The following is a 12,250-nucleotide window of genomic DNA, read 5'->3' on the forward strand; positions in this document are numbered from 1 at the left end:
AATGCATTCCATACTTTTTTATTGGTAACACTCGCTCTGTCACCCAAGCTAGAGTGCAGTGGTGCAATCGTAGCTCACTGCAGCCTTGAACTCCTGGGCTCAATCAACTCCACCCCACTCCCACCCCCATCATTCTCCTGAGTAGCTGGGACTACAGGTGTGAGCCACTTCGCCTGGCTCATTCCAAACTTCTTAGCATAGCATTCAAGGTTTTCCAAACTTACTCTGTCTTGCCCTTCTAGATGCACCTTCTACTTTGTGCTGTTACGCTTATTTTATGTCTGATTCCTCACTAGACTGAGAGCAGAGATTGTGCCCTTTCATTTTTTTCTTGCTATCTTTTCCCAGATAGAATGAAAGTTTCTTGGGAGCAGCAATCAGAATGCCTAGCTTAAAAAAAAAAAAAAAAAAACAGAATGCCTAGCTTAGTGTAAGATAAATTGTTGGTTGACTGCTAGATTTACTAATTTTCAGCAGCGAAAAGGTTGTAGAGTCATGGACCTAACTGATATGACTACAACGTTTTATGTTCCAGATATATTTGGGGAGAGTTTTGATTTCAAACTTTTCAGTGTTAGTGGTCCCCATAGGTATGAGGACTTCTGAGACCTCGTGCCATGGTTTTAGTTTAGAAAATATAGGCGCCGCTGATGAACTTATCACATTTGCTAGTTTTTGGTGCCAAGAATTCTTTTTCAGTAGTTGGGGCCCTTTGGGATCCTGGAGAAACTTAAAGAACTGGTCTGGTTAGTGGATTCTTAAGAGAGTTTTTTGATTTCATATTGTAGCCCTGACCCAAACCCAACCCCCAAGACAAGCCCGGACGGGAATGTCTCTCACATCACTCCAACATGGACGTTCTGAGAAAATCTTGGGTAAGAGAAAGTCACTCTTCCTTGGCCACATTTCAAAATGCTCCCCTCATTTCAGTCATCCCCCCATGCCCCTTACATACGCTGGGACATTTCATATTACATGGTGGGAAGTAGAAGCGAGACATTAGCAGTCCATTAAATTTCTGGGAGGACAAGGACTCTGTCTTGCTGAACACTGTTTGTCCAGTACTAAAACAGTGCCTAGCACATAGTTGGCATTCAGTTAATACTTGAATGCATGAATGTAAAAATGGGAGAAGTCAATGATCCAATTTGTACATAGTTGTCTTCAGAAATCTTTATGCTGTGCGTGCGATTTCATCCAACCATAAGCACTGAACGGTCTGGGCCCTGTTAGACATGTCAGCTCCAAGCCATGAATCCATGGCTTCGGATTTCTCCCATGTGCAACACGTGCAACATGGACAAATCACATGCACTTACTGTGTGCAAGGATCTCCCAGGATAGTATCAGCATACTGTGGTTGGAGTCTTCAGTTAAGATTAGATTCTACTTTATGACCCAAAATGGCCACACAAACTCCAGCCATCACCTTTTATTCCAGCCAGCAGAAAGGAAAAGGGACTGAGGAACGGTGTGCCCCTCTTTTAAGAACACCTCCCCAAAATTATCTATTTGCCTCTGTTTGCCTCCTATTGGCCAGAGCTTAGTCACATGGACACAACTAGCTTCAAGGGAGAAAGTCTTGGCGGGGCCGGTGGCTCACGCCTATAATCCTAGCACTCTGGGAGGCCAAGGTGGGCAGATCACTCGAGGTCAGGAGTTCGAAACCAGCCTAAGCAAGAGCAAGACCCCGTCTCTACTAAAAATAGAAAGAAATTAACTGGCCAACTAAAAATATACAGAAAAAATGAGCCAGGCATGGTGGTGCATGCCTTTAGTCCCAGCTACTCGGGAGGCTGAGACAGGAGGATCGCTAGAGCCCAGGAGTTTGAGGTTGCTGTGAGCCGGGTTGATGCCACGGCACTCTAGCCGGGGCAACAGAGTGAGACTCTGTCTCAACAAAAAAAATAAAAAAGAGAGAGAGAGAGAGAGAGAAAGTCTTTATTTTAGGTATCCACATACCCAACTGAAAATCAGGGGTTCTCTTACAAAGGAAAAAGTGGAGAACAGGTTGGAGAGAGGGTTGATACGGTTGGGGAGGGGTTTGACATGGAAAGGCTGGCCTTGCAAAACCAGAGGAGCTTTTCTGAACTCAAGCCTCCCACTCACTGCTCTTATCTACCACGTGTGAGTCAGCAGCCCACCCCAGGGCTTAAGGGTCAGAGTGGTGTGGTTAAAAGCACAGCTGCTGGAGTCAGATGGCCGTAGGTTCAAATACATCCCTGCACCTCTCCTTTCCTCCCTTTGTGAAGCGAGAAAAAATATCATCCATAGTGCAAGGCTGCGGTGAGTATTTAACTGCTGGAAAATCCCTGGGACAGAGCCATTGCCTATGAGTGATGAGTGGTGCTACTGCAGCTTCTTCTTTTTTTATTGTGGTAAAAAAACACATAATGTTAAAACTTACCATCTTAACCATTTTTTTTTTTTTTTTGAGATAGTGTCTCACTGTGTCACCCTGGGTAGAGTGCAGTGGTGTCTTCCTGGGCTCAAGTGATCCTCCTGCTTCAGCCTCCCGAGTAGGAGTGGCTCGGACTACAGGCTAGTGCCACCAGGCCAGGCTAATTTTTCCTATTTTTGGTAGAATCAGGGTCTTGCTCTTGTTCAGGCTGGTTTCAAACTCCTCACCTGAAATGATCCTCCCGCCTTGGCCTCCCAAAGTGCTAGGATTACAGACATGAGCCACTGCACCGACCATCTTACCAATTTTTAATTATAGTGTTAATTATACGCACATTGCTGCACAGCAGGTCTCTGGAACTTTTTCATCTTGTAAAACTGAAACTCTATACCCATTCAAGAACTCTTCTTCCCCTCCCCCTGTCCCCAGCAACCACCATTCTACTTTCTGTTTCTAAAAGTTTGACTTCAGTTAGATACCTCTAAAAAGTGGAATCACGCATCAAGCAGTCTTTGTCTTTTTGTGAGTAGTTTATTTCACTTAGCATAATGTCTTCAAGGTTCACCCATGCTGTAGTGTATATGACAAGATTTCCTTCTTTTTTAAGGCTGAACAATATTTTGTGGTACCTATGTACCACATTTTCTTTATCCAGTCATCTGTCATGGACATTTGGGTTGCTTCCACCTCGTGGCCATCATGAATAACCTGCAAAGACAGTGCTTCTTACCAGTATTAACCGATCAACACCTAAGTGGAAATATAGGAGTAACATTTATCGGGTGTCGGGGGGGTGGGAAGGGGAAGGAAGGAATGGGTATATACAACCACAACGAGTGAGATGTGTGCAACGTCTGGAGGCACTCTTGAAGCTCTTATTCGAGCAGGGAGGGAGGCATGGGCAATATATGTAACCTTAACACTTGTATCCCCATAATACGCTAAAATAAAAAAAAAAAACAGTGCTTCTTATCCACTAAGTTTTTAACAGGGAGAATAACAGACACTAGTTCTCTCCTTCCTTTCAATACCTTTGAGGGAGCCCTTAATTTTTTTTTTTTCTGTGTGTAAATCATTGCTAGATTAACCTCCTTAGGTGGAAACAAACAAGGCAGATGGACAAGGGAATTCCCTAGATTCCACATATCAATTAGTGGAAAGGGAAAAGGCCTCACCGGACAATAACAGAGCACAGATTCTCTTTAGGTGGTCCATTTGAATAGATAAGGAAAGAATCTGCAGGGTTATGGCATTGTTGAAGGCTAGAGCAGCTACAATGCTAGACTCCAGATGCTTACTTACTTAAAGAGTAAGAACCATCCTCTCTTCTCCCTTCTTTCTAAAGCCATCCATCTGTGGCATTCCAAATCCTGATCCCAAGAATCAAAGACCTGGGGCAGCAGGGAGGGGGAAAGACCACCCAAAAACAGAAATGTAGCTCCCCTGGTTGAAAAATTACTTGTGAAGCAAAACTCTAGCTGGTAATAACTCTGAGAAGCTATGCTTTGGGCTTTGGTATTCCTTCCTCCAATAGTATCCCAAAAAGACACACAAAATAAGAATAACATTAATGTCATCATTGTAAAGTAAAAACTTCACCTAAATATGGACATTGCATACCTTGAATCAAAAGTGTTCGGTAGGAGGCTTGGTGGCCTGGTGGCTCATGTCTACAATCCCAGCACTTTGGGAGGCTGAGGTGAGAGGATCGCTTGAGTCCAGGAGCTGGAGACAAGCCTGGGCAGCATAAGTGAGATCCTGTCTCTACAAAAAATAAAAATTAGCTGAATGTGGTGGCGTGTACCTGTAGTTCCAGCTACTCAGGAGGCTGAGGCAGGAGAATAACTTGAGGCCAGGAGTTAAAGGTTGCAGTGAGCCGTGATCATGCCACTACACTCCAGCCTGGGAGATAGTGCAAGACCCTGTCTCAAAACAAACAAACAAAAAGTATTTGCTGGGCATTTATAGGCATAGGTGGTGCCAAAGAAGCATTTTATGAATCAGTTTCATAAGGAGCTTCCTCGTGGTTGGAGTGAAAAGGCAAATACTTGTGAACACATTACTGATTTGACAAAGCAGTGTATGTTCATCGTGGTGTTTGGAGGAATAAGAGGGGCCAGGAAGAGCAGAAAACACTGTTGGGAGATGGGGGTTTGCACTGGACTCAGAACAATGGCAGCATTTGAGTGGACAGGATCTGGAAAGGCATTTGGTTGTTGTTTTTTTTTTTTTCATTTTGTTTTAGCCAATATGTACTGAGTGCCAACTCTGTAGGTGCCATGCTCTGTGCTCAGAGCTAAAGATAGTGACCAAACGACATGGTCCCTACCTTCTAGGAGGTTTTCAACATTATTTCAGCAGGGGAGGAAGTTGTTCTAAAGAGACCCACCCTGGGGCCCAGAGGAGTCTCTAGGAAACTCATACCTGATGGAGCAGAGCTGGGCGGCCAGGAGCTGGGGCTCCAGAGCTCACAGCACGGCTGTGGCAGCAGAATAGGGTTCGGCTCTGATGCTGCACCCTGGAGCTAGCCAAAGGACAGGTGCTCCGTGGCCAGGGGCACACCATGTGACCCAGGGGTGGAAAGCCGTCCCCACCCTGGTGGCTCTGTTGTCATGCATTTTCTGCTCAGCCCCTGACCCTTGGCCCTTGGTTGGGGCTGGTGTTTGGTCTCCCACTGTGGAACTAAAGCAGACTTTGGCTCTTCAGACTTAGGAGAGAAGATGGAGAAGAGCTGCCCGTGGGCCTTCCAAGAGGAGACGCTCAGCCACAGAGCAGGCTGAACAAATCTGAGGCTGTGAGTTGGGGCGTAACTTGCACAGAGGTGAGGCGAGGTAGGAGAAGGACTTGTGGATCCTGGGACGTGCAAATAGCCGGCCTTGGTCTGAACCATCTCCAGCCTTCCTGGCTGAGTGGCCCTGGGCAAATTATTTCTTAGAGGCTCCTTTTCTTCATTTGTAAATCTGGCAAAACAATTCCAAGTCACGGGATGATTGAAGTTTCAATGAAATACCAAGAAATAAAGGCCAGTGTGGGGCACAGGTAACAAGCCTGACTACAAGGGGGTTGTGTGGGGCGAAGGGAGTGAGGCAGCTTCACAAGCGCGCTCAGGATGTGCAGAGAGAAGAGCGGAAGGCAAACAGCTGAGCCAGGGCATGCCCATATTTATGTTTTTAGAGAGGATTGAATATGGGGCCAAAATGCTTTTCACTCGGTGGAGCAGATCTGCACTTGCTCCAGGAGAAAAGGAGTGGAAGGGGGCGGGGCCAGGAGGCCAGCCTGCCACTCCAGGATGATGGATGAGCCTCTTTCAAGGCTTCTAATTAATGATGAGGAGCTCTGAGACCCTTTCCTTCCGGGAGTGCTCCCTGCTCCTCCTTGCCCAGGAGCCCCTCCTCCTGGATCGAGGCTGGGGCTGGATTGTAAGGTTAGCCCCCAAAGTCTGGCACGGATTTCCAGAGGACAGTATGCATGTACTTTTGTACATGTATGTGATTATGAGTACACATATTTGAGACGCTTCTATCAGCGTATGTGTGTATCTGTGTACATATGTCTATTGTGTGTACTTACACGTCTATGCACATGTGTGCACATGTGTGCTAAATTGCTAGTGAAGAGAAAGACTAAATAGGGTATGCAATGAGAAGAATACTTAGCATGCTAGATAGACTTTTGTGTAGGTCACTTGAGGCGGACTCTCAGTTTCAGAGAAGTCGCTGGACCAGCCCCTCTCAGTCATGCAAATGGTGCACAGCCCCCGCTCTGGGAGAGGAATAATAGAAGCCTCCATGCTTCTGCGGGAGCTGCCTCTCCTGAGGTCCCTGGTAGCCAATGCAGATCGGGAGGGAGGAGAAGGGTTTTTCTTGTATTTTATACTTTTTGGAATGAAGGCAATCCATATTTCCACAACATTCCTTCCTAAAGTTCAAAATTATGGGGAACATTTTGGATGAACGAGTGTAATTTCAACCAAGGCGTAGGACAAGAAACATCAGTAAGTTCTCTAAAATAAAATTACCTTGTGGGAAATGCAATCCTGGTTGCTGAGCACAGATTCTTGAGCCAGACACTGGGGTCCACTCCCAACTCCACTGCTTATCGGCTCTGAGACCTTGAATAAATAGACTAATTGCTCTCTAAGGTTTCAGTTTGCACCTATGAAAAAGGGATAATAATGGCATTGTTCTATTGTATATTATGTAAGCTTGAATTAGACAAATTTGAAAAACTATAAATCTCTCTAAATTAAAAAAAACCAAGGGTTGCATAATTTCCAAACTGATCCGCTGAGTTGATGGTAAACTGTACTCACAACTATTGCTACATGACAATGGCACTTGAGCTGGTAAAAGTAAATAACTGCCACCAATGCGCATATTGTACGAATCAGCTGTTGTTTTTGTATGCCATAATTTCTAATAGTGACATTAATGACTAATATGCTGTTATTTTAACACTCAGCATTATAATTTAAAATATTTTCTGTATCCTAGAATGATGTTATCTCAGAGTTCATTAAGTGATGGCATCAGTGCTAAAAACACTCTCCAAAATCAATAACTTTATAATGGAAGTTAGTTTATGATAAAACACTATGAAAAAAGCCCAAATAACTGTCATGACATGACAAGCAGTTAATTTAGGAGTGCTTACTCTGAGAAACATTAGAGATTTTGTGTTTAGTAAATAAAAAACAGCATGAAGACAAAACTGGTCTGTAACAGTTGAAGATTTCTCTCCCTGCCTGTTACAGTTATTCTTCTGGGAAGCACAGTGTCAAATTATCTAAGTTTTGAATAATCCAGTGTCTTCAGTAACATATCCTATTCATAAGGTGTGATCTACCCTTAAATGAAATGATGTAATCCATGTAAAATTCTTAGCACAGTGTCTGACAGCATGGTAAATGCTTATTACTTGTTATGGAGTTGTGCTGCCGTTGAGGTTATAAACCATGGCAAAAGACAAAGCCCTAAGGATTTATAGGGACCAGGCTTGTTCTCAGCCAGCCTATGGGTTCAGGTAGGAAGCCTTCTGGAATCCAGGCAGAATCTGAACGTATTGGTCTTTGAGAAACAGTGGCTGAGTGTAAACCATTAACTTTAGAATCAAAGTTTAACTCCCCACATTAGCTGGTTAAGAATCTGGAATAGCAAAAACACTGGCACTTGATTTTGCTTTTTTTATTATTATTTTCTTTTCTCAGTATATGGGAATTTAAACACTGGCGCTTGAAAAGGCAGATGCCCACAAAGCTGTGCAGGACAAAGCTTCAACAGCGACACCAGCGGGAAGCGGATCACTGGGTCTGTGGCCATATAGTCCTTTGCCTATTCCAGAGTGGAACTGCAGGGCAGGGCTGTAGGGCGGGAGTCTTAGTGTGTGTCTGTCAGTGTCTGACCCTCTGTCCATCCTTCTCAAGTAACACAAGCAGACAGACACGCAGGGAGTTGTTAAATGTGCCACAGAGATAGCAATAGAAGAATAGTAAATTTACATACAAGCAACTTGAAATGTCGTCTAATAAATTGTTTCTAACATTATAATGATATCAACAAACAGCCCTTGTTTCTTTAGGGAAAAAACTCAGAGCAGCAGGCTGCTGAGGAAAGTTGCTAATAGTTTCTCTGAAACTATATAAGACCACTTATGGTAGATTTGGAAAAGTGGCCAGAATTATTCACGCTTTCTTAGATCCAAGCCCTTGGCACAACGACTTTGCAGGTTTTTTCTTTGAGAGGTGGGGATTCTTTTCTTACTCCTTGAATCAGAGCTGGTCTGGAGACTTGCTTCGGCCAATAGAATGAGGCAAAAGTGATGTTATATTACTTCCTACCTTCATATTCAGAGGCCTCTGCTGGCTTTCTTCAATTTTTGCAATCTCCCTATGAATAACACCAGACTAGCCTCCTGGAAGCTGAGACATCCAATGAAGCAGAGTTGGTCAGCTGACTTATCCCAGCCGAGGTCTAAGACATGCGAAAATTGCCTATACAAGCTCAGCAAAGTCAAACCTTCCAGCTCGCTCCCAGCTGACTGCAGCAGGTACATAACAGAAGCTACCCTAGGTCTGCCAGGCCCATACTGACTCGATGCCTCATTAGCTAAATCAATGTTTATTGTTTTAAAGTGACACACATCCTCTTATAAGAAAAGCCTCAGAACAGAAAATATTTAAATTCTCTTCACTTTCAGATTTTCTATGGTTTCCAGATAAGTAAGAATATCCTCTTTCCCCCTACCTGGAGGTGAGGATTCATTCATGTAATCATTCATTTTTTCCAATAGTTTTTTGTTTCTTTAATAGTATAAGGTACTTTGGTGGGCTCTTTGGAGGCACATGGCTCAGGGCTTAGGAAGACACAGATCTGATTTACCTGTATCTTTTTGTGCCCTGCACCATGGCATAGGTGTGGGCAGAAAGGAAATAAGTCTGGGCAAATAAGTCACTTACTACATTTGAATGCAGACAACATGGGATTACTTTATGGCTGTGTGACCTTTGGATAGTTAACCTCTCTAAGTCTTGGCTTCCTCATTTCACAGACAGTAATAATGTTCTCTGGCTCTCAGCATGATTGGGAGGGTCAACAAGATTTGCAAAGTACTGTGCCTGCCATGGGTCAGAGTCACGTTCCATTTCCTGGCTTCGATAGTTCACGTTTCAGGTTGGTGCAGAGCACCATCTTTATTACATCAGGTTCTTCCCAAGGAGGCAGAATGTTTCTGAATTGGGAGATGGCTTTGCTTTCAACAGTTCCTCACATAAGGATCAGAGTAGCATATGCCCAGACAGGAATTTGGCATCTTCCCAGCAGCCTGAGAGATTGACTTTTGGGAGGCTGTGAAGGGGAGGTGTGATAGTTAAATTTATGTGTCAACTTGACTGGGCTAAGGATGCCCAGATAGCTGGTAAACATTATTTCTGAGTGTGTCTGTGACAGAGTTTCCATAAGATATTGTCTCTTGAATTAGTAGACTGAGTAACAAAGATTGCTCTCACCCATGTGGGTGCATACTGTCCAATCTGTCAAGGGCCAAAGGTGCAGGAAGGACAAATTTGCTCACTTTGCTTGAGCTGAGACATCCATCTGCTCCTGCCCTCGATGTCAGTACTCCTGGTTCTTGGGCCTTTGGACTCAGACCAGAATTTATACTGTTGGCTCCCCTGGTTCTCAGGCCTTCAGGCTTGGACTGGAACTACACCACTGGCTTTCCTGGGCCTCTAGTTTGCAGACAGCAGATCATGGGACTTAGCTTCCATAATTGCATGAGCTAATCTCTCATGATAAATCTCCTTCTATATATATAGATACATAGAGAGAGATTTCTTAGTTCTGTGTCTCTGGAGAGACTGACTAGTACAGAAGGGCTTGCAGAGATCACTCTGCAAATCAAGACTGCTGTGGAGCAGTGATCTCTCCATGGCCTCAGAGCTACAATCAAGTCTCGGTGACTCTTGTTTGGTTCTCAGCCTTGGCTGGGAGACTGAGCTGCAAAGAAGGCCTGTGACCCGGGACTGGCATCCTGAGGTTTGGCCCCCTGGCCTGCCCTGGAACCGTCCACACAGGGAGCCAGGGCCTAAAGACATTCTGAGAACCAAGGACAAGCAGTAGTAGGTGAACGACAAGGTAAGGGGTAAGGCATGAACATTCCTTATGTCATCTTTCTTTCTCCTTCAGAACCCCCTGACTTCAACCAGAACATGCATGAAGCAGAAAGAACACAGGGGCCAAAATTTGGGCTTTGGGGGATGAACCTGCTCGGTGACCAGAATCTATGATGCACCCACCTTGCCAAGGCTTATTGGAAGCCTGAGTGACCTCGGACCCTGCATTCAACCCCTGAGCTTGGCAGCCCTGGCCCAGGGCCATAGAAAATGGGACCAGTCCAGAGGGCTGAGAGCTGCAGGCCTGGCTGTGGTTCCCATTTAGGTCAGTTCCCACACTGCCCCCGATTGGGGCATTCTGCGAGAGATGGATGGGGATGCCAGATTTGGAGGCAGCAGAAGTTCCCAGGGTATGGGGCAGTGGGGTGTGAACATATATCATACTGGCTTTCATGGCCTTAAGGGAAACACCCACCCTACAGAAAACATCTTGGATAGGACTAGCTTGACCTGAATTGAGACCTTATTTGAGAATCAAATCTTCTTCATGTCAGGCAGATGCTCGATAAATGTCTGTGGACCCATGGCTGAATCTCCGTGTGTAGCCGGGCGAGTACACATAGCTCTGGGCTGTTTGTGGTTGGGAACCTGAATGTCTGAAGTGTGGTCATGAGAGAGCTGGGGAGAAGGCAAGGATGACAGGACTAGAGGGTCTGATCTGTTACCTTATCAGCTCGAGAAGCCGAAGGGTTAAATCCAGAAATCACAGTCTGCATGTTTGGGCTGACAATGGTATAACAAGGAGAGAAGGGAAGGAAGAGGGAGGAGACCAAGAGACACAGTGAGGGGATGGAGAGAAATAGAAACAGAGAGGTGAGGACAGAGACAAAGGGATGGGATGAGGAGGCAGAAAGGGACAGAGGGAGATAGGAGAGAGGGACAAAAGCTGGAGTATTAGCCTGGCGTGTTGGTGCATGCCTGCAATACCAGTTACTCAGGAGGCTGAGGCATGAGGATCACTGGAGCCCAGGGATTTGAGGCCAGGCTGGGCAACATAGCGAGATCTTTTCTCTAAAAAATAAAAAAACTGGAGTATCAGTGATTCTAAACTAGAAATGAGAAAAACACATTCAGAGACATCTTCAGACATGAAAAGAACTCTCTGTGTTAGAATTTATCTTCCTATCTGTCTCTCCCATCAGGGGGTAAGTTTTGAAAGCAGGCAGTACATTTAAGTCATGTTTACATCTTCAGTAACTAGCACACTGTCTGAATGTAGGCACTCAATAGTAAGTTTTTTAAACAAGCCAGGCATGGTGGCACACACTTGTAGTCAGTCAAAGGAAAGTAAGGAAGTGGCCAGGCGCAGTGGCTCACACCTGTAATCCTAGCACTCTGGAAGGCTGAGGCGGGTGGTTTGCTCGAGGTCAGGAGTTCGAAACCAGCCTGAACAAGAGCAAGACCCCTGTCTCTACTATAAATATAAATAAATTAATTGGCCAACTAATATATATAGAAAAAATGAGCCAGGCATGGTGGCGCATGCCTGTAGTCCCAGCTACTCAGGAGGCTGAGGCAGGAGGATTGCTTCAGGCCAGGAATTCGAGGCTGCACAGTGCTATGATTGGGCCTATGAATAGCCACCGTACTTGCCTGGGCAAAGTAGCCGGACCTCATCTCTTAAAAAAAAAGTTTTTCAAACAAATATTAAGAAAAGGCATAATTTTAAGATAAAAGAATGGTAAAGACATAGAAGATAGCAGCTATGAGCTTAGACTTAAGAGTCATGGAGAGGTGCAATCAAACCCCAGTTGCATCATTTCCCAACTACAGGACTTTAAACAAGATTGAGCCTAAGTTTACCATACACAGTTATTGTGAGGATTAAATGTCTGCAAAACTCTTAGTGGACTGCCTGCATAAGTTCCCAACAGTGTTGGCTACCGTTACTAGTGTTGTCACAGTTGTTGCAGGCAAATAAGCAAGACAGGGACTGTGATAAATGGATTGCATAAACAGCCCCAATTGATGGCTCTCTGCCCTGTAACTTCCCAGTGCCTTTCCTTCTAATTCTAGGTTTGGCTGTGTGACTTGCTTTGGCTGATGGTAAATTTGATGCAAGCAGAGGTGTGAAAAAGAGACTGCCCATTTATGACTTCTTTCCACAACAGGCTAGCCTGCCAGAAGGATGTGGGGGACTTGTGGAGGACCAGAGTGTCCCAGCTGAGGCCATCGAAGAC

This window comes from Microcebus murinus, chromosome 4 (genome assembly GCF_040939455.1).
Source record: "Microcebus murinus isolate Inina chromosome 4, M.murinus_Inina_mat1.0, whole genome shotgun sequence".
NCBI classification, from domain to species: domain Eukaryota; kingdom Metazoa; phylum Chordata; class Mammalia; order Primates; family Cheirogaleidae; genus Microcebus; species Microcebus murinus.